This window comes from Tenrec ecaudatus, chromosome 4, assembly GCF_050624435.1.
Source record: "Tenrec ecaudatus isolate mTenEca1 chromosome 4, mTenEca1.hap1, whole genome shotgun sequence".
Classification (NCBI taxonomy): domain Eukaryota; kingdom Metazoa; phylum Chordata; class Mammalia; order Afrosoricida; family Tenrecidae; genus Tenrec; species Tenrec ecaudatus.
The window spans coordinates 163,148,179-163,172,282 of NC_134533.1; positions in this window are offsets into that span (position 1 = coordinate 163,148,179).

Below are 24,104 nucleotides of genomic sequence, written 5' to 3' on the forward strand. Positions count from 1 at the left end.
AGGTCTAATTTGCCTGCCAGTTTTCATGTTTCCCTACTCTAATATGCTGGGCTAACATGAGGGGCATGCCAGATAAACCCATAATTGTTTTTTTTTGAAAAGTCTTTTGTTTTGTTTTGATTTTGTTGCAGCTGACAATTTGTATGATTCAATCACAACTCTCCTTAAAGAAAACACCATGTTTATCATGATGAGAGGTTCTAGCAGAGATCTCTATGGCCTTTCCTATATACATGGCTCTACTGGACTCTATCCACAGCAGATACTGTCTTCATCATGGTTGTCCATCTAGCAGATTTCATGATCTAATGATTGATGATCCAAAAGAGTATCCCGTAATTTGTCGGATCTAGATTACTATTAAACTGAAACTTGTGAATCTGAGAAGGAATCATGAAAATAAGTGGCTGTGAAATTAATGAAGATACTTATTTATGAGAAGGACCAGATGATTCTAAACCTGTTGTCATGAAATAATTAAAAATACTTTGTGGATCACTTGTTATCTAAACCTGTTTTCATAAATATTTACAGATTCTCTGTTGATCACTTTGTATGAAAAGGAACATTTGGATTAGATTAAGACCATAGGGATTGCCTAAAAATATTTTTGGAAATACTTTTCAATAGCTGTGGATAAATGGATTCTTCTCTAATTTAATCCAAGTAACCCTTAATGACATCTCTTGAAAATTATGTATAAGGGGTACCCACCCCCAAAAAAACCCCAGAATTTCTTTTTTCAAAGCTATGTATTAAAAATTTTTACCAAAAAAACAAACATATCTTATCATCTTCAAAGTACTCTCCATTATACTTAATACATTTTTCAAATCTGCAATTCCATTCTTTGAAACATTCTTCAAACTCAACTGTTTGGATGATTGACAGGACCTCCCTCATTTTTTTTCTTTATGTCCTTTAATATCCTTCTTCATTCACAGAAACAAAAAGAAGTCAGATGGAGATAGGCCAGGTGAGTGAGGTGCATGGGACAAGAGAGGCATGTTGTTTTCTGTCAAAAACTGGCCTGCTGAGATGGCTGTGTGAGCAGGTCCATTTTCATGGTGGCAAAACCAGTCCCCTGTCTGCCACAATCAGGCCTTTTTTATTCCACCCTGTTACATAATCTTTTCAGAACCTCAGAAGCTTTATGAACAGTCTGACCTGGTGGAATGAACTTCAAATGCACCACCAGTCCACATTTTCATATGTCCAGGAAGCTAACAAACGTCCTAAATGAGGTTTGTCATCGATCGACATTTCACATTTTTTTTGAAACAAGGCAACCACTTGTACACTTGAATTTTTACAAAATCACTGTCCTTGTAAGCTGTGTTCAACATCACAACAGTTTCTGCAGCATTTTTCCTGAGCAGGAAACAAAATTTCACAGCCACACACTGCTCTTTTAAATCAGCCATCAAAAAAGAAGAAGAAGTTTGAGCAAAACTATTTTCATGAAAAATTCATTGTGACCAGAAAGAACCTTCACAGGTGACGGCTCTGAGTGCAGTAACTCAGAACAAATTGCTAAATGCTCACGTAGCAAGAAAAATGCACACTACGAACACTCTGCTCAGCAGAGCTTTTTCCCATTGGGGAATGGGGGAGGGGGTGAGGGGAGGTGTGGTAGCCCCCTCATATAACCTACAGGTCCTTTGTTCAAATGGCAAATAGATTTTAAACACATAAAACCCATCAATGGTTTTGAATGTATTTTATTATGATTTGCAGGTATTCACATGAGGCTGTCTTTTCTTTGGCTGCAACGTCATAGGCCCTATTTTAGCCTGAAAGCTGATTGAAGATCTCATTACTACATAGAGAGCAATAGCTATCCTCTGCAGTAAAAGAAAAACCCATTTAACAGGGCAAGGAACTAGCTCGATTTCCACTGTTTCCCCCACTTTTTTTTTCTTTTCTAGAAAGGCCATGGTCTTTATCATCCTCAGTCATCTGGGCTTGTGGATTTAAAAAAAATAGGATTGGCAATAATTGTATTACCCATGGGATTAAGTAGGTTGCAAAGAGCCCTGGTGGGGTAGTGGTTACATGTTTGCCTGTGATCCTCATGGTCATCGGTACAAAACACCAGCAGCTCTGCAGGAGAACGACTGGGCTTTCAATTCCCATAAACAGTTATAATCTTAGACACCTGCAGGGGTTGCTATGAGTCAGGAGTGACTCGATGGCAGTGAGTTTGGTTTTTACAAGTTGGTTGCCAGCAATCCTGTTAATATTGGTGCTTTTAAGAACTATTCCTTTGACTATCATAAATTAATTTCTTCTGAGAGTTTCATATGCCACTCTGTGACATTACACTGTATACTGACTATTATAATTCAGATTTACTACAAACAACTTTATTAAAATATTATCAATCTTTGATTCACGATGCTAAAAATCATACTAAATTTCTTAAATAGGCTCTTAATAATTGTGCTAGGCTGGGTTCTCTAGGGAAGCAAACCTATGTTTATATGTGCATGTAAATAGGAAAAAAATCCTTATGAAGAAATGGCTCACATAGTTGTAGAAGGATCTAAATCCAGTCTGGTTCAGTTTGGCGTATGGGTCATAATTTAATTGAAAGATTTTTTTTTTCTGACTTTTCTAGTTACAGAGGCAGATGAAGCAGGAATAGGAAGCTGAAGCAGGAAGCCCACAGGCTGGTGGGTGCAAAGTCAAATGAATCCAAGATTCGTAATCTGGTGATGGCTCCTAGGTTTGTCAGGCAATATAATTGGATATCAATGGACCACATGCAAACTCTAGATCCAGCAAAAGTGACAAGCCTTTCTACCCAGTCTGCTTAAAATGCCATGGACAACACTCCACGGAGATCTTCCTTCAATTGCATCCAGGGTGTGACCTGATCAAGGAGGCTGCACTCTATCAAACTGCTGATGCTCACACAGTTGAGTACATTAAGTCAGACCCCAACAGGAGTTGGTTATGTTGTATAGATCACAAAATTGTATAAAATAGTCAGTGTCACCAGTTTTTTCTTCCTTGGAGAAGAACTAGCAAGTTTTTCCCGAGTAGTTTGCCACCACAAGAGAGTGAGCAACACACACAGAACCTCAGGGCAAAATAGTATGACCAGACAGTCATCAGAGTAAAGTACACTTCCGTCGTCAGGTGGTCACCTCGTGATTTGAGGAAACCCATGACATCTAGGAATATGGCATTGGATTTTATAGGGATTAGGAGGCAAAATCCCATTGGCTCACCTCAGTCTCTATTCTGCCACCCTTCACCCACTTTTCTGTTGTTTGTCCCCCTGGGAGGGGGTTATATATTGATCCTTGTGATTGACTCCCCTTATTTCCCCCACACCTTCTCCTTATCCTCCTGCTATCTCTATTTTCATTGTTTGCCCTGATAGGTTTATCTATCCTGAATTCCCTGTGCTGAAGGCTCTTAGCTATAGCAGTGTGCATGTTCTGGTTTAATCCAATTTGTAAGGTGGAATTGAAGTCATGATAGTGGGGGAGGAAGCATTAAAGAACTAGAGGAAAGATAAGGGAAGGCTCTATTTTAAAGGGACTAGTTTACAATCAACATAAATTTGGACAAAACTGTCAATAGATCCTGAATTTAAGAAAGGAAGTGGTAGAATTTTCATCGACAACAGAATAATAAATATAACATGGAGAAAATAGATACAAACTTGGCAAATTGATCAAAATGAATATCACTGATGAAGAGCAAAAGAGCATCATGTGACTTCAGATATAATACTTGGGAATGATATAAGACCAGCTCGATCTTATTCCAATGTACATAATCTAAAACTAAGAAATTATAGAAACCCAAATTGAGCAGCATAAATAATAGTTGAGGAACTGTCCCAGATGGAAAGTAAAAAGAGAGAGTCATGAAAAGGCAGCATAATTCTAAACTGGACATTCACCTTTATAAGAAATATACAAAGAACATTATTAATAAAATGGCAATATTTTGTATGGATTGCAAATAAGAGAAAGCTACTTCATCAGTTTTAAATTTCCTGATGTGATAGCTGAACTCTGGTTATGTAAGAGTTCTGGTGTAGTGCATTATGCATTGGGCTACTAACTTCCAAGTCAGCAGCTCAAAACCAGTCAGTTGCTTGTGGGAGAAAGATGAGGCTTTCTGCTCCCTTAGAATTTACAGCCTCAGAATCCCTAAGGGGCAGGTCTACTATGCTGTATATAAGTTCCCTATGAGTCCGAATTTGATTTTTATATGGACTGTAGTTATGTAACAAAATATACTAATTTTCAGAAAATATATAATGAAAAATTTAGGCTTAAGAAGACATGTGCAATTTCTGTGGCCATTTGAATTTCTTATTAGACTCAAATACATAGTCAGATCAAAATACTCTCATAGCTTTGCATCATGCTTTTAGGAAACATATAGGACAGCTTACTAGCAGAGGAGTGTTGCTTGGTGCCAAAACAAAAATGCCATGTAGAACAAAATGCAACTCTGCCCCATCTAGCATCATCCTCAAAATGGTTATGTTTTAACCCATTGTTGGAACCACTGTGTTAATCAATCATTCAGGATCTTCCTAGCTAGAATTTTGCTATTTTCCAGATGTCCTGGTTGCAGTCCAATATTTCAAAGGTTAGGAGACAAAATCCAAATCTAAAGGGTCCTTGAGCTGATCTGGTTTAAAAGTCTCAAGCCCTGCAGACACTGTGAAATCCAGTAATAAGGACATAAACTATGTCTCACAAGTCTAACAATGTCTGCAAGTGATATGCCACTTATAAGACAGAGCACCTTCAGGAGAGTCCAAGATGGAGTTTGCTACCAAATATTCATGTGGCTTTTCAATTAAAACATCTGTTAACAAAGCAACTAATAATATGGGTGATGTTTTAACATGTATCAGGTTAATCAGAGGAACAGAGCTACAAAGTTACCAACGATCAAAGTCACATGCACATAAGAGCAACAATTTTACTAGCTCACTGATTATAGAAATCAAGTCTCCAGTGGTTCATTAACAATAGTAGTTATTATAATACTAGTATATGTGTTGGTGACTGTGTGCATGTAAAAAGATAAGCAATGAGAAAATAGATGTGGCAAAATCGCAATTGGTGAATCATAACAAAGGTTCTATTGATCATATTTGTTTGGTTATTGATTTTTTGGTAGGCTTTATAGTATTTCATGGTAAAAACTCAAAAATGAAATAGAATAGGAAAAAATGTATATGCATTGTTTAAAACACACCTTTAAAATATTTTTGACAGTTTTGTTTCAAACCAGATATATATGTAGATATTTGGGAGAAATTAATTTCCTTTTACTGTGCAACGTATACTTTCTCTTTGGATCTTTAAAATATTTCCCTTTTTGGTAAATCGTGGATAAAAGAGAAATTATAATCCCCTAATTCAACTTGAAAAAGAATGCCATTCAAAGAATGATAACATATCCTTTAAATTACCTACATCTTTTTTCCCCTCCTGTATTCTTAACATGGTAAATAGGAGCACAATTTAATAATGTAGAGGATAAATAATAGGACTGATTCTTGCCTTTCCAAATTGCTGCAAAAAGATTCCTTTAAGCTTGCTGCCTGCGTTCACCATATCATCTGATATGCTGTACACTTTCAGAGTCCAAAGGTGCAGTCCGCTTTATTTGTCATGTAGAAAAATTTGAACTGCCCTTAAATCTGTTTAAGGAAACAAGAATGGAAGCGTATTTCAAGTAGAGAGAGTCTTCAGCATTGGGTTGTCATGAAGTGAGTTGAAATTGTTGCACCTTTATTGTCCTTACATACTCTATACTGATCACATGTAAGGAAACTGTGATGTAGGAAGAAATAAATGTTTTAAAGATGCAGCATTTAAAGTTTATTTAATATTGTGCAAGTATTTAATGATCTCACGTAAACATGTTGATGATGTATATTGCATTATGGATGAATATCTGAAATAATTGAACTTCATGGTTTGATAGCATTTTCGACTTTAAGAGAATTCATTAGAAATTTGTTCAGTAAGTAATTACTAATGTATATTCCTTTTCAATGTCATAAATTATTTAATAAAAACAAGCAACTCTCCTAAGGTAAGATTTTTATAGATAAGTAACACTAAAGATGAATCTAAAGTGTTATTCAGATAAAAACTCATTCTTTTTAATTTATGGAATAATATTCCAATTTTAATTTTGTGCATATGTACTTCTGATTTTATCAATATAGGACTATACAACAGCAGTATGCAATATCCATTCTACTCACTGTCACTGACTTCATGTGAACTTCCCTGATAGGGATGCCCTATGAATTTCCAAGACTATGTTGACTGGAATATTACTCTATACATTAAAAATAATAGTTTTCTTATATGAATAATATTTTATCTCCACCTTTGGACTTTCTTATCTATACAAACCCTACCTTAGGAGAATTATTAAAATGAGTCTTTCTCCAGCAGAGCTGCTGGTGGTTTTGAACTGCCACCATGCAAATCACAGCCAAACACATAGCCACTACATGATCAGGGATCCTCGCTATGTAATGTAGCACATGTTGAAACTAATCTTCCCAAACATGGAAAAATCTCCCTCCACTGTTTCTTGCAGTAGTGTGTCCTTCTTCTATATTTTTATAGCCTGGCACTTATTCAATAAAATTAGCATATATTTTTTCTATCTTTTCAGGTAAGTCTTCTATAAGCTCACACTTATTACATTACATTCAAATGTATTTCAATTTAATAAAGAGCATTAATTTATGGAAATAATTTGTTTTGGATACAGTGAGTACTATGTGAACATGAATATTATAAAATCATAATAATTGAAGTATAATATCTTTTTAAATTATCAACAAACTTCTATCTCAAATACACAGCAATAGAGTCTGATAAGTACTTAAATACAAGGACTTTACTGTAAAATGTGTTCTAGGAAGCAGGAATAATGAAGTGGCCTAATGCAAAAAAGGAGTCAATGCAATACAGAAATGTGTAAAAGGGTTGGACATAGCTTACTTGTTCATTCTTCCAGCACCAGATAAAGCATCAGATTAAATACCGCTCACGACTTAACCACAGAAAGAAAGTCCAAAGTCCTTGTGCCCATAACTTCACTAATTTAAGTAATACAAAGCTTTTTTTTCAATTGCTTTGCTTCAAAGACAACAGGAATGCCCGAGATTAGGATGTAAGAGAAGTTACAACTGATTTGTGGGCTAACATTAAAAATATGTGATAAAAAGTCTCCAATAATACAGAAGAGGGGTTCCATATAAACCCTGCATACATCTAGGAGTCATTTGTACTATCTACATCTAATTTATCACAGAACTCCCACTAAGGAGGAGATATACTTTAGTATCTGAAACTATTTTAACAAAAGATAATAGAATAATTACATATCAATGTTGGGAAAGGCAAGCTCCCCACAAGTGACCTTGGGTCTGATAGGTGTAATTGTACAGTTGGGATATATAAAGGTTATGTTGTACATAACAATTCAGGACAATTCAGATTCTGGTAAAAAGCAAAATAGTTTATTGGAAAGGGATAGGAAGGAAAGAGGAGACCTGTGCAGGGACCAGTTCTCCAAGCAGAGAGAGAGAGAGAGAGAGAGAGAGAGAGAGGCCCCATTTGCTTACAGACTTGGACTTTTATGGGGTGGGGTAAACAATGGGGCTTTGCAGCTGTGCAAGCAAGCAGGAACAGAAGCAGAACTTGTGGTTAGCTTTAACATTCTTGAAATTTTTCCGGGATCGCGGTGGGTGCCCTGTTTCCAGGGCCTTATCATGGCTGTTAATCCTTGATAAATGACGGGTGGGGGAGGCTTCAGGGAATTTCCGCAGTTTGGTTACAAAATGGTTTCACTTGGGCTAACTATCACAGTTACAATAAAGTCATAGAGAACATGAGTGATAGAAGAGAGATGGAAATAATGGAGTCAGACACATTTCATGGTAGCATGCTCGCCTCAGCCTCACTGGTGGTCCAAGTGGAGAGAGACCAGAGGGCAGGAGAGTTGGGGAAGGGAATGCGGAAAGGGGCAATGGAACAGGGGAGTGAGGGAGTGGGAACCATGGGAAAGCACTAGTGTGAGAGCAGTGAGGGAGAGGTCTAGCCGACTCTCTTCAGTGCTAATCAAGGTTTATATATCTTTTGGAGGGATGTGCAAGCCCCTAATTACAGGTAAAGACATACATCACAGAAAGGGGTTGTGCTATAAGTTATAAAGCAAGGAGGGGTACAATCTAGGGATATACACGCAATATGAAGGCTGTGGGCACACATGTAACAAGATGGGCGGGTCCTAGATTCAGGATGGCAGCCTAACTGTGGATGTCACTGAGCAGTTCTGACCTGTTCTCTGGCTCTCTATGTAAACCATTATCAGTAGGGTGTGAACCTCACCTACAGGGACCAGACTGATGGCCCAAGCCTTTAGGGAGAAGTATCCCATTGTCTTTAACACCAAGGAGTAGGCTCCACCTGTGGTGGGACCAGACTTTAGTGTGGAAACTGACTGCCTACAAGGAAAATGTCTCTAAGCATCTGACCTCCTACCATATGCTGGCAAATAGCCTCAAATGTTTATCATATCTTAGGGGAGTCAAAGCTGGGGCAAATGTCTCATTATAATCCCACATTAATGTACTTGTCTTTTTAACAGAAAAAGTGACTTGAGCCTTTGCCCAACTTTAAATATGAACTACATCTATGTATCTGCTATATTCAATAGAATTATAACATAAATAATCAATGACTGACATTTAGAGTCTTTATCTGGGAAGTAACTATATGCATCTAAGGACACATTTTCTCTACAATCAAGTCAAGATGTGAAAGGAACCCGTCCTAAGAAGACCTTAACAAATATTCCTTTCACAAGAATCATAGGGATATAGAAACAAGTTGCAGGGGTGGTGACTGGAGACCTTGGTGCCAACTAAATAGCCAAGAAATTAAAAATGTTTCATTTGAGCAAGCATTTTTTTAAGGAAGGGGTTTTGTGACCAAGCCCAGTACCAGATATTCCCCTAAGAATGTTTTACAGCTCATACAATTTTTACAACTCATTCCAGATAACATGTATTGTAATTATCTTGTCAGTATCTTGTACACTATCTACACAAACTACTTTAATTAGTGCCTATAATTAATGCCAACATTCTTTCTATATGTATGTGTTTGGCTGGACTCTCTAAAGAAGCACTGATACTTATATAGCTAGAGTGAGAGAGAAATCTATATCAAGAAAATGTCTCACATATTTGTAGAATCTGGAAGCTTAGTTTGTTCAAAGTCTGTGGGTAAGATGTTAAGCTGAAGGCTTCTCTTAGCTCATATAACTTTGGGGGCTGGTGAATCTGAGAGTGGGAGAACACCACAGGCTGGTGTCTACAGAAGTGGATGAATCCAATGGCAGCAGATCAGAGGGTAGGCTGGCAAATGGCTCCCGGGATTGGCAGAAAGTATGGCAGACCATTGGCTGAAATCCAAAGGACTGAACACTGAGGAGCTAGATGCAGGAGGTAGACCCAGCAGACAAAAGCATGCTTTTTAAGTAGCAAGGGTGCAACACCCTCCAATAAACTTCTTTTTAACCACATTGGGACTTTGAACTGGGTGATGGGGTTGTATTTCAGTGTAAGAGTGGAACAGATTGGCTTCTCAGAGCAGATTGCATTATGGAACTGATTATATTGTATGAAGTTGCATCATTACTAGGATAGAAGATTCATAGGCATCTAGGCATCAACTGCCAAAAGAGAACTATGGAAACAATGGTCTATAATTCTGCCTGGTTTTTATTGAGTTATCCTGAGGATCCTGACCCAGTCGTATTGCCAAAAAACCTAAATGTTATAGCATGTATCCAAGGTAGTGAAATCCTCATTTCATTTGACCCTTCTACTGGTGATAGATCCCAAGTGAAAACTATTCAATCGATGATTTAGTTATCCTGATTTAATTCTATGTTTCTCCCTTTTTTTAACATCCTTTTTAAGGGACTCGCTAGTTTACATTTGTATAATATAGTAATTTCCCTCATTTCAAGGATTTTTCTTTTACACTGAATTATGTTTCAATACATTTGGAGTAAGTATTTCTCTCCAAAATTATTGGCGTACTTCACAGGATCTAAAGGCATTCTTTGTCTACCTCAAACTTCAGGGAATTGTGGACTGGATCAAGTGCCAACAACTGAATTTTTTGCATCCATCTTTATGGGACCTTAGCATCCACTAAGAATTGTAGACCCCATCTTGAAACTAACCCACCCCAGAACCCACTAAGTTGTTTCTCAAATTGAGCAAAACCGAGTCTTTGGCACATCCTTCTAAATATTTTTCTTCCCTGATTCTGTTTGTAATCTGATGATTGTTTTGAAACTTTTATTGTTGTGTTTTTCAGTGACCAGAGAGCTTACGCCTTACTTAGGAGTAAGCAATACTGAATCACTGAAAGGTCCTAACCTGTGATTCAGTGAAAATCAAAAGTAGTTTTTCAGAGTGACATGTGTCTGTAAGACAAGCAAATATAATGATGGCCTGCTAATTGATGAAACAGTGAAAAAAGGAGCCTCAGTGGTGCAGTGGTAATGTGTTGTTCTGCTAACCACAAGATAAGCAGTTCAAAACCACCAGCCACTCTAGAGAAGAAAGGTAGGCTTCCTACTCCACTAAAGAGTTAAAGTTTCAGAAAATTTTTTTCTTTCCAATTGAATTAAAATAGAATGTGTACTGAATTAAGAAGAGTCAATAAGAAGATTTATTTTGATGGAATTTTTGATTCAATGTTGAGGCAAAACCAAAATACATCTTTATTCTTTGAGATATAATTTTCCATTCAAACAATACAAATTAAAGATTACAATGCTAGTTGATTCATCTGGCTCCTTTACTTCTCTTCCACTTATTCTTTCTCCCTCTGTTCTTCTGGAAGCGTCTTCTCTTTATTCCTCCTTCATTGCTTACCCTGATTTTACACATGAACCAATGGTGGGAAGGAAAGAGCTGGTAGATCTTCAGTATCACTTTGAGAATAAGGTGCTAGTGCTCCTTGTAAATAAATATAAGATTCAAAATAAGGATGATGGAAGGGATACAGCAAGGGCAAGGTAACCGAGGGAAATTACTGAAACCCATATGAAGGTTGAGAATGATAGTGGGACAAGGGGAAAGTAAAAGGAAATAGAGGAAAGAACTAGGTGACAAAGGATATGTATAGAGGTGTAAATACTAGAATGTACATATGTAAATATATTTATATAAGAGTGTGGGGAAACAGATCTATGTGCACATATTTATAGGTTTAGTATTAAGGCAGCAGATGGACATTGGACCTCCACTCAAGCACTTACTCAGTGCAAGAACACATTGTTCTATTAAATTGGCATTCCGGGATGCACACCTTCCCAACATGATTTCTGAAGAAAAATATGTGCATAAGCAAATGTAGTGAAGAAAGCTGAGGGTGCCTGGCTATCAAAAGATACAGTGTCTGGGGTATTAAAGGCTTGAAGATAAACAAGCAGCCATCTAGTTCAGAAGTAACAAAGCCCACATGGAAGAAACACACCAGAAATAAAGCCCACATGGAAGAAACACGCATCATATATGACCATGAGCTGTCGAAGGGATCAGGGATCAATCATCAAGGAACAAAAAAATATCATTGTAAATGTGAGTGAGTGCAGAGTGGAGACTCAAAGCCCATTGATTGCCAACCAGACTCCCCCTTACTGAAGGGTTGTGTGGAGGAGATGAGCCAGTCAGGTTGCAGAGAAGCAACAATGAAATATATAACTTTCTTCTAGTTCTTAAATGCTTCCTCCCCCCATTATCATGATCCCAATTCTACCTTACAAATCTGGTTAGACCAGAGGATGTACATAGGTACAGATAGCAACAGGAAACACAGGGAATCCAGGACAGATGACTCCTTCAGGACCAGTGTTGAGAGTGGCGATGCCTGGAGGGTGGAGAGAATGTAGGGTAGAAAGGGGGAACCGATTACAAGAATCTATGTATAGCCTCCTCCCTGGGGGATGGACAGCAGAGAAAAAGGTGGGGGAAATGTCGGAGAGTGTAACATATGGCAAAATAATAATTTATGAATGATGAAGGGTTCATGAGGTAGGGGGGAGTGGGGAGGGAGGGGGAAAATGAGCAGCAGATATTAAGGGCTCAAGTAGAATGCAAATGTTTTGAGAATGATGATGGCAACAAATATACATATGAACTTGACACAATGGATGGATGTATGGATTGTGATAAGAATTGTACGAGCCCCCAATAAAATGATTTTTTTAAATGATTAAAGAAAAATAAGGATGAGACTGTGTTAGTCCGGGTTCACTAGAAACACAAAACCAGTGACACTCATATATATCAAAGAATAATTATATATTGAGAAAACAATTCAACCCAGTCCAAATCAAGTCCACAAGTCCTATATTAGCCCATAAGTCCAATATGAGTCCATAAATCCGTTTTCATATGCACACAGCATATGAAATGATACAAAATGTAGGAAGATCACAGGTCCATGAATGAAAAGTCTTATGGATGGTTGAAGCATCTCAAAGCTCTGGCAGGTCTCAGCCAGGGACCTTGTCAACAGGAAGGTGAAGCAGAAAGAGAGGCTCTCACAGGGCTCATCAAGCTTCCACATGGCTTGTCAACAGGTAGACCAAGGCAGAGAGAGAGAACAAGTTCCCAGAATTCCCCTGAGAAGGTCACACCCACAGGAGGTTTCATCAGAGAGTGACTGGATTGACAGACTAGACTCCACCCCAACACTTATTTATCAAGTTGACGTGAAATTATGTAACTATGACAGACTCGGTTCAAAATGCCCTTCAAAATAAAAGCACACCAATGTTAGTTATCTGGGGTCACTATTCTTCATTAGAAGGACTCAGCTCTCAATTTTGTTGGAAGTAGTTGCTGAAGTTTTGTGCCTACTTTAGAAGCAGGATAAGATACCGAAGGCCTACAGAATCAAAGCAGACCATTGTCGAAGGTAAGGTCAGGGTAAGGCCCCAGTGGATTGGAGGTCACTTGAAATAGAACTGAGGAGGCACTATTCTTTGAGATGAGTAGACCATAGTGACCTGAGTCTAGTAAAGCCTGTGAGAGTGGAGCCTTGAACCTCTCCATTTGCTGATGGGGAACAACTCAATATAAAGAGGAAGTGCTGCAAAATCTGTTAATGATCAAAACTTGGAATGTAAGAAGTAAGAATCTAGGAATATTGGGAGTGATCCAAAATTAAATAGAATGTATAAAAATCGACATCATAAGCATAAGTGAGCAGAAATAGACTATTTTCCATTTGAATTAGAGAATAATATGATTTACTATACAAGAACATACTGAATGGTTTAAACTCAGGAATGGTGTGAATCCTCCCACCATGCTTGTTCAATCTGTGTGCTGAGCAAATCATCAGAGGAACTGGATTATATGAAAAAGAATGCAGCACTGAGTTTGGAGGAACTTTATTAACAATCTGCAGTATGCAGATTACACAACATTGCCTGATGAAAGTGAAGAAGAATTAAACAACTTGCTGATGAAGATCAAGGATTGCAGCCTTCAGTGTGGATTGTAACCCATTGCAAAGGAAACCAAGAAGCTCACAACTGGACCAATAGGTAACACAATGATAGATGGAGCAAAGGTTGATGTTGTAATGGATTTTGTCTTTCTTGGATCTGCAATCAATGGAAGCAGCAGTCAAGAGATCCAAAGATAAGTTGCACTAGGTGAATCCCCTTTACAAGACTTCTTTAGAGTATTGAGAGGCAAGTATGTTCTTTGGAGACTAAGATGTGCTTGACCCAAGCCATGATATTCCCCATTGCCTCACATGCATGTAAAGTGGGAAGATTGAAAAGAGTGGATACATGTGCGTTGTGATGCTGGAGAAGAATACTGAAAGTACCATAGACTGCCAAAAGGACAAACTCATCTGTGTTGGAAGAAGTAAGGACAGTGTTCCTTAGAGGCAAAGATGGCAAGACTTCATCTTACATATTTTGAACATCTTGTCAGGAGAGAACAGTCCCTGGGGAAGGACATCTTGTTTGGTAAAGCGGAGGGGCAGCTAAAAAAAGGAAGGTCCTCAAGGAAATGGACTGACCCAGTGATGGCACGGACGGACTCAGGTGTAGGCACAATCGTGAGGATGACCCAGGACCATGCAGTGTTTCTTTCTGTTGTGCAGAGGGTGGCTGAGGGTGAGAATCAATTCCATAGCACCTAACAACATTGCATCTAATGCCTCTTGAATAGAGGAATGACTTCTTATTCTTCTGGTTCAGCTCAGTGGTTATTATTTGTAATCTTTTTGGTTGCACAACGACTCTTACTCTTCTTTTTCATTGTGCTCTAAAGTTCAACAATTCTTAAAATTCTGTTTTAAATTTCAGTGTGATATTAGAAGGAATATATCCCTCCCCCCCCCATGGGTTACCAGAGAACATTTTATTACTGCCCAGCTGATGCATGAAGGGACTTTAAAAAGTACATGAATTAGTTCATTGAAAGGTAATGGAATTACCATGCAATTATTGAAGACCACTCATACGTTCCCTCCCTCACTTCGTTCTTCTTCGTATTCTTTTATTTTTCCTTCTTCATTGAATTAAAGCAAGTTATTTGTTTAAGCAATCTAAATTCTCATTATTCATGGATCAGACAAAGAACATAAAGAAAACTCAATCCAAAGATCTGTGAGTTCATTAGAAACAAAAAACATACTTCTCAGCCATTATTTTTACTTTTATATTATCCCAGACTTTCACAGGTGTTGGGGGTCATAATCTGCACTGTGCACATTACCTAATGTAGTAATTTTGAAAATAAAATAAAATGATATTAATAAAATACTTGGAAAAATTCATCATCTTGCTTAAGGTTCTAGGGGAGAATCAAAAATTGAAAACACTTACCTAAACCAAATCTGAACATTTTAATACACTCACCCATAGAAAACTTAAGGTTAGGCTTTGAGTGTCCTCTCAATTTTTATAGCTTATCTGCTGCTTTAAAGTAGGAAATAAAAATAAAAATGGGAAAGCAGTAAATTTGACAGACTTAGGAAGTCTTGAACTCCTAATGAAAGACAGGTTACTTCTTGAACCCAAGCTGTTCTTTTCAGTGCATTTTCTCTATTGAGTTATGAATGCTTTCAAAAGTTTAGCACCTTTAGTAATGCTTCTTGAAGTAATTTTTTCTAACTAAACTTGTTTATAATAAGAAATAATAATTATTACCTCCTGGAATCAACCCCAGCCCATTCCCTCAGGAATTAATCTGGCATGTAAATAAGAGAAATGCTGAAATTTTAATAAATAAATGAATTACAGTGGAAATTCCAGGGGCCTGAGGTGCAGGTTCACCTACTTATCATTCCCTAAAGTTGAGAATTCAGCCATATGAGCATCTTAGCAATAATCAAGCTTTAAAAGCATGACCATCAGAATATTCTTTTCAGCAAGACAACCAAGGAAAGGAATGGACCAAACTAGTGAGGCATTTAGTATCTGACTTTCACAGTGAGTTGGATTCTCCCTTTAGGAAACCAAATGTCAGCTGTGGAAATGTCAACTTGTTTGTTATTTCATAATAAATAAGAAGATGGCATCATGATTCATGGAGTGGGTGACTAAGAATTTAACAAGGTAAAGGCTGATCCTCTCAGGGTTGATGGTACCTTAGTTTTTTATTTAATATTAGGGAACTTATAGAAGGAAAAGCAGCTTTCTGGAAAACCAGACCTGAAATTTCTGCATTTCAGAGCACAACCTTGATTCGGGGATATTTGTAATTCATCACTCTAGCTTGACCAATTGGAAGGAATCCAAATATGATCAAAGGATCAGAGGTCTTTGGAGCTGCTTTTAAGATTGTTTAGGACGTACATTCTAAGGTGCTTTACTTTTTTCCTTGAAATAAAACATTTATTGATATATTTTCCATGGAAAAGGATCACATAAGGTAAGGTATATAATTTTTAAAAACATGATTAGGGGAGGGGGGGAAAAACATGATTAATTGACTTCAAAAGGGATAAAATTTCTAGAAAAAAGTCATTTAACTGGGTGCCTTTGCATGTATACATAAATATGAATGTAAATAGCCTTAAGAGCATCTAAGCTATCTTAAGAGCATCATTTCCCACCTTTGGGAAATTCTGCTTCAAACATATATTATACACTATTTCACATACATATTTAATTAACGCCATTTCTGGAGCAGATACTGACTTGTCTCTTGCTCCACGCCCTCTTCTGAATCCAGTCTGCATTTCTGGCAGCTCCTTGTCATGACACTGCTGCAACCCTTGTAGGACAATCTGGCAACACTTACTTGTGTGCGATAACAGTGATATTGTTCTATACTTTGATCATTCTGTTTTGTAATGGGTGCAAATGCGAATTTATGGCTCTCTTCCAGTCAGCTGGCCAAGTAACTGTCTTCCAAATGTCCTGCCATTGAGGAGTGAATTCTTCCAGGCTTTCTTCAACTTCCTGAAGCATTTCAATTGATATTTAATCAATCCCTAAGGCTTATTTATTTCTTTGGGCTACTTCTGCCTTTAGCACTACTGGTTCTTACTCTTATGCCGCCTCCTGAACTGGTGGACTGAAAACTACTTCTTTTTGGTCCAGTGACTGTGTATTCTTTCCATCTTTTGATTCTTCCCCCATCATTGGATGTGTTGTCCACAGAACCTTTCAATATTGCCATTCAAGGCTTGGCTTTTTTCTTAAGTTTTTATCAATTTCAAATATGCTGAGCATTTCTTCCCTTTTGGTTTTCTATTTCTAGGTCGTTACACATTTAATTATAATATTTAGCTTATTAACTCTTTGGCTACACCCTTTCTTCCATTTGTCTTAATTACTCCACGATTAATAGACTCTCTTCTGACATCCACTGTGCGGGGAGGTCAGATGCTTACAGACATCCTCCCTGAAGACAGTTGGTCATCAGGGAGTAGGCCCTGCTCCCTGCTGTTAAGGATAATGGACAGGCCTGCAGTCATCAACTTGGTTCCTGTAGGTGGGGTTCACACCCTACTGATAATGGTTCCTATGGAGATCTAGTTGCCATGCTGAATCTAGGGTCTGCCCATCTTGTCATATGCATACCCCCAATTCCCCTCTTCCTATTGCATGTATGTCCCTAGACCACCCCCTCTCATTGTGGTATTACCTATAGCACAAGCCCTTCCTGTGACGTATGTCTTCACATATATTAGGGGTGCTTGCATGTCCCTAGAGAATATAAAAGCCTTGGTTAGCATGAAATATCTCTCTCTCCACGTGGACCACGAAATGGGGCTGAAGTGAGCACTGCTACCATGAAAGGTGTCTGACTCCATTATTTCTCTCTCATTTCTATCTCATGCTCTCAATGCCTGTACTATGATCTTTACTTATTCTCGCTGTACAATTGCACCTACCGGACTCGTGATGATGTGTTAGGGGCTGGCTTCCCCTGGCAATCCACTTTGATCTTTTTTTTTTCTGCCCTGTCTTTTTATTTTATTTTTTTTATTATTTTTTTTCTGCCCTGTCTTTTTAATGAACTTTTTGCTTTCTTCATGAATGTCTTGATGTTTCCCCACAGCTGATTAGGTCTTTTGTTATTAGTGTTCAATGTATCAAGTCTGTTCTTGAGATCTGGAAATTAAGAAGGGATAGACTCAAAGTTGTAATTTGGCTTTCGTGGACTAGTTTTCATTTTCTACAGCTTTATCCTGACCATCATGTAAGCAATTGATTGTCTATTCCATATTCGCCCCACCGGCCAGATTTCAGCCACTGATACTGAGCTTCTCCATGGTGTCTTCCCATAGACAAAATCAGTTTGATGTCCATGTGCTCCATCTGGAGAAGTCCATGTGTAAAATTGCCTGTGTGCTCTTGAAAAAGCGTATTCACTATGAGAAAATCACTGGTTTTGCAAACTCATATCATGCAATCTCCAGCTTCATTTCTATCCCCAAGTCCATATTTCCCAACTACTGTTCCATTCTCTTTGTCTACAACTTTTGCATTCCAATCACCAATCATTATCAATAATTCATTTTGATCAAATGCTTGATGAATTTCAAACTGAATTCATTTGTAGAGTTCTTCAATTTCTTCAATATTGACTTTTGTGGTTGGTATGTACATTTAAATAATATTTGCATTGACTGGATTTCCTTGAAGGTAGATCGATATAATCCTAAAAGACAGTAAGTACTTCATGTACTTCATGATAGTTTTGGCTGTGCCCTTTTTGACAATAAATACCATGCCATTCCTCTTGATTGGGTCATTTCCAGCATAGAATATCATATGATCTTCTGATTAAAAATTGCCAATACCCATCCATTTCAGCTCACTAATGCCTAGGATGTCAATCTTTATGCATTCCATTTTATTTTGACAAATTTTAATTACCTCAAATGCATACTTAGCCCATTCTAAGTTCAGATCATTAGAACATTTTGCAGCTGTTTCCCCGTACTTTAAATCAAACCACATCAGCAAATGAATATTTCAAAGGCTCCACTCCCACAGGTATATATATATATCAAATTATTTTATTGGGGGTCCTTACACCTCTCATAACAATGTACATCAATTGTATCAAGCACATTTGTACATATATTGACATCATTATTTTCCAAACATTTTCTTTTAACTTGAGTCCTTGATATCAGCTCCTCTCTTTTCCCTCCCTCCCATACCCTCCCACCCTCATGTCCCCTTGATAAATTATAAATTACTATTATTTTCTTATCTTACATCACCTGCTGTCCCCTTCACCCGTGTTTCTGTTGTTTGTCCCTCTGGGGATGGAAATTATATGACAATCATTGCAATCAGTTCCCACTTTCTCGCCCTTCTTCCCCCACCTTCCCCCTGCCCTCATGGTATCGCTACTCCCATTATTGTTCCTGAGGAGTGTCTCTGTCCTGGATTCTGTGTGTTGAGAGCTGTTATCTGTACCAGTGTACATGCTCCAGTCAAGTTGGGCTTGTAAGGTAGAACTGGGGTCATGATAGTGGGTGGGGGGAGGAAGCATTAAAAAACGAGAGGAATGTTGTGTGTTTTGTTGGTGCTATACTGTACCCTGGCTGGCTCATTCCTTCCTTGTGACCCTTCTGTCAGGGGATGTCTAATTGTCTCCAGATGGGCTTTGGTCTCCATCGCCACCCTTCATTGCCATTGTTATGATTGCTTGTCTGGGTCTTCTGATGCCTGGTACCTGATCTTAATGATACCTCTTGATCACACAGGCTGGCATACTTCTCCCATATAGGTTTTGTTGCTTCCCTGATAGATGGATGCTTGTTTAACTTCAAGCCTTGAGACTTCAGACACTGTATCTTCTAATAGCCAGGCAACATCATCTTTCTTTACCACATTTGCATATGCACCCATTTTTACTTCAGTGATAGTATGGGGAAGGTGAGCATCACAGAATGCCAGGTTATTAGAACAAAATGTTATTGTGTTGAGGGAGGACTTGAGTAGAGGTTCAATGTCTGTGTGCTACCTTCATCCTTAACATATACATATATATACATAAACCTATCTCCTTATTGTTATGTTAATATGTTCACATATATACATGACTAGATTCTTTATTCGACTGACATTATATGACCAATTCCCCTTCAAGAAATCAGCTCCTCTTCAGTCACATTTAATTGCTCTCTGACCAAAGGAGCTTATCTTCCAGAACAATCTCTGATTATGTTCTGCTTCCTTTATTTAAGCTTTCAGTGTCTGACAATGCTTCGAAGCTACACAAAAGCTTTGTAGTGACTTCTTCCACTGAGTGGTGAGCTGAAAATGTCTTTCTATATGCAAGAAACCAAAAACCAAACTCACTGCCATCATGTCAATTCTGACTCATAACAACTCCTTGTGATTTTCTAAGACTGTAACTGGGGTGGAAAGCTCAGTATTTCTCTTGCTGAGCTGCGGGTGATTTTGAACTGCTGGCAATGTGGATTACTGTCCAACAAGAAGCCACTGTACCACCAGAGATCCTCTTCTATAGGTAATAGAAACCAAAAATAGATCAGAAATTCCATTTTCCAGTGGATCTATCAAGATAGTTTTGGTTAGCAGAGTTTACTCAGTAAGACGATTGGTGAGAAGTACGTCATCTGAAATTATAGTAAGAATAGAAGTAAAAATTTCTACATTCTCTATTGTCCTGACCTAGAAATAACACACTTTAATAATTCTCTTTAAGGCATTATTTAAAGATAAGTGAGAAAATTCATGTAGGCCATTATAGAAGGTAATTCTTATTTATTAGCTAAGTTGTAGTCAGTCATTAAGCAACTACAAATGTTTTAGAACAACTCTTCCAGAAGGACATAACACAATATTTTGTTTCCTATATAGTATCAATTTTATATATAAATTTTTCTTGTACCTAATAAAACTGAACATGGAGATGAATAATCTGCAGAACATGTTCTCTATAGACAGGTTAAGTCCTTTGCTATTGATGACATTCTGAATCTTTTTATGTAAAATTATATTTCTGTAATCTGAGAAAATGATAAACAAGAGAGGAAAGATTATATCTATTATCATCACTAACATAACCAGCAGGTAAAAATTTCCTATAATGCCAATAGCAGAGTCTTAAATATTTTACAAAGAACATAACATAAACACATGATGTATAAGACAAAGCTTTAAAATATTCATAAAGAACATAAAACATACCCAGAGACAAAATATATCATATTCCTAAATAGATTGCAATATTCTATTTTTATCATGTAAGAGTTTAAAAGTTACAAGATAATCTATTTTAATTTAATTGGTAGTCAGATTGATATGTAATAATATATATGGAAGAAAAGAACATAATGTTTAAAAAGCTGACTATATACTTATACTGTATTCCAATTTATTTGTAAATATTAAGAGTGAAAGCAGGTTACTTGAGAATTACAGGGCAGGGCATATTAAAGATAATGGAATCCTCAAAATCATAATCTTCCAAAAGGAACGCTTCTGAATGTCTTTCTACATGAAGGTTGGTATTCATAACTCATAGAGCTTCAGCACTGGAAACTGCTTCATCAGCTTCTGAATTATCTATGTATAGTTTCGATATTCCACCACAGGATAAATTACAGGAAGCTGTTATCTCATGCACTCTTGGGGCGTAGGTGTAGCAAGGGGTCACTAGTACCATCCTCCTTGAGCCTCTTTATAATGTAAACTTTAATATTGAATCTTGGACTTTTAAGTGGCATAGTTTAAGCAACGTATTTAAAAGTATATGAAACACAATTAATATTGAGATATTTGAATTTTTAAATAATCAGTAAACCTCATCTTTCAGTTTAGACTTCCAGAGAAGGTGACAATACTTTGAGTGCAAGTGAATCGTCTGAGGGGTGGAAAGTCATTACTTTGCTGGTGACTCAGAAGCAGAGTTCTCACTTTTCACATGAGAGACTGCGCTCCACTCTTGGCCAACGTAATTCTGAAGTGGGAATCCACATGTTCCTGTGGTTCCTGTGATGTGGGAAAGGTTTGAGTGGAAATCCTATACAAAGATAGGCTAGGAGGAGCGACGTGAACTTCGAGGAGGCGGGGCTGGGGGGGCGGAATTCAATGAAAGCCCTGTAAGAGTCAGCTATCCAAAATGATTAAAAGGGTGGTGCAAGACTGAGGACTCTTTGTTCTGTATTGTCTGAGGTTACCATTGGTCATGGGTAACGACAACAGCTAACAACTGTCTTGGCTGTGGTTGTGGGAAGCACTGGTAAATGTAGGGGGAATTGAGGCAGAGAAGGAACAGAAGCCAATACAACAGACTTCCATTGTAAGCCACTAGAACTCAATTTTCCTGATGAATTCTTATAAATGAATATCATCTGGTTTTGGTTTGTTCAGATAAGGACATGGACTTAAAAATATGTATCACCTAGCTGCCACCTACCATGTCTGATGGATGCTGCCAGGGACATTAACTCCCTGGCATTTCCACTTGGTTATAAACATGGGCCAAGAATGATCCTATGCGCAACAGAAAGTATTAGCTATGAAGTTGTTAGTGCTTGCAATAGACATGTGAGAAGCGTGGTTCTATATGACATACAACAGTCCAGTGACTGCTGGGGAATATGCATGAGGAATTGACAGCACGTGGTATTCATATTTTTAAGACTATTGTACTGACCTTTAGAAGTTAAGAATGGAATTACACCTGGTCAGTATGACAGTGACCAGTAGATTCAAGAAAATTCTACCCAAAGGGAGACGCCCCCTTGAGTTTGATATAAATGATGCAACACAACAAATTTTAGTTTTTGTGTTAAAGTTGTTGTTAGGTGTCATAGAGTCCGTTCTTACTTTGAGTGACTCCATTGCACAACAGAATGAAATGCTGCCTCGTCCTGTGTCACCCTCACAGTCGTTCGTATTCTTGAGACCATTTTTGAAGCCGTTCTGTCAGTCCACCTTCTTGAGGGCCTTCTTCTTTTCCAATGCCCCTTTTCATTACCAAGCATGGCGTCTTTCTCCAAGGACTGGTCTCTCCTGACAACACGTCTACAGTATTTAACATGAAGTTGTCCTGTCCTTCCCTCTGGGGTGCCTTCTGGCCACGCTCCTCCTAAGAAATGTCGGCTTGTCTTTTGAGCAGGCTATGGTACATCAATATGCTATTACAGCGCCACGATTCAAATGCACCCATGCTTTTCAGTCTTCTTTATTCAAATAAAAACTTTTACATGCATTGAGGCAAATGAAAATACCGTGACTTAGATCAGGTGCACATAAGTTCTCAGTCCTTGCTTTTCAATACTCTAAATAGGTCCAGTACAGCAGATTCACTCAATGCAATTTAGCTTTTGATCTCTTTATTGCTGCTTGCATGATCACTGATTGTGGATCCTGATTTGTGAAGCAAAATGAAATCTTCCACAAATTTAATATTTTGTCCATTTTTCATGACGTTACCTACTAGTTTCGTCGTGAGAATTTTGGTCTTCTTGACATCCGGTTGTAATCCATACTAAAAGCTGCAATACTGGATCTTCATCAGAAAGTGCTCCAAATTCTCTGCACTTTCAGCAAGCAAGATTGTGTCATTGGCATGTCAGTGGTTGTTAATAAGCCTCCCTCAAACCCTGATGGCTCATTATTCTTCACTTAACCCAATTCTGTGATTATATGCTCCAAATATGGATTGAATAAATACTGTGAGAAGATACAGCCCCGAGGCTTAGCTTTACTGCTTTACCCCATGCAGCAAACTGGCTCCCTTCACACAACTGCTTCCCGATTAATGTCTAAGTTCTGCATGAGCACAATGAAGTTTTCTGGAATTTCCATTCCTCTCATGACTATTCATAATTTGTTATCATCCACACAGTCGAATGCCTTGGCAGAGTCAATAAAATACGAGTAATCTTCTTTCTGTCATTCTCTGCATTTAGTCAAGAACTATCTGACATCAGCCATGACAACCTTTTCTACATCCTCTTCTGAATCTGGCATGGATTTCTGACATCTCCCAGTCAATGTACTGCTGCAACACTTGCTGAATGATCTTCACCAAAGCTTATTTGTGATATCAGTGATGCTGTTCTGTAATTTGAGCATTCTGTGTGCACCTTTCTTTTGATAGGGCTCAAATATGGATCACTTCTAGTCAATTGGCCAAGTAGTTTTTCTTCCAAATTTCTTGACATAGACAAGTGAGCGCTTCTAGTGCTTCACTAGCTTTTTGAAACATTTCGGTTGGTTTTCCATCTATCTCTGAAGCCCTGCTTTTGGCCAGTGCTTGCGGTGCACATTGAACTTTGTCCTTTAGCACCGTTTCTCTTGTTAATGTACTACTTCCTGAAATGGTGGAATGGCGGCCAATTGCTTCTGGTACAGCGACTGTGTCACTCTTTCTGTATTCTTTTGTTGCTTTCGGCATTTGATATTTTGCTTATAGAAACTTTTAATATTTCAACTCAAGACTTGACTTTCTCCTTACAGCCTTTAAGTGTAAGGTGTGCTGACTATGCCTCCTTTTAGTTTTCTCACTCTGCTCTTTGCACATT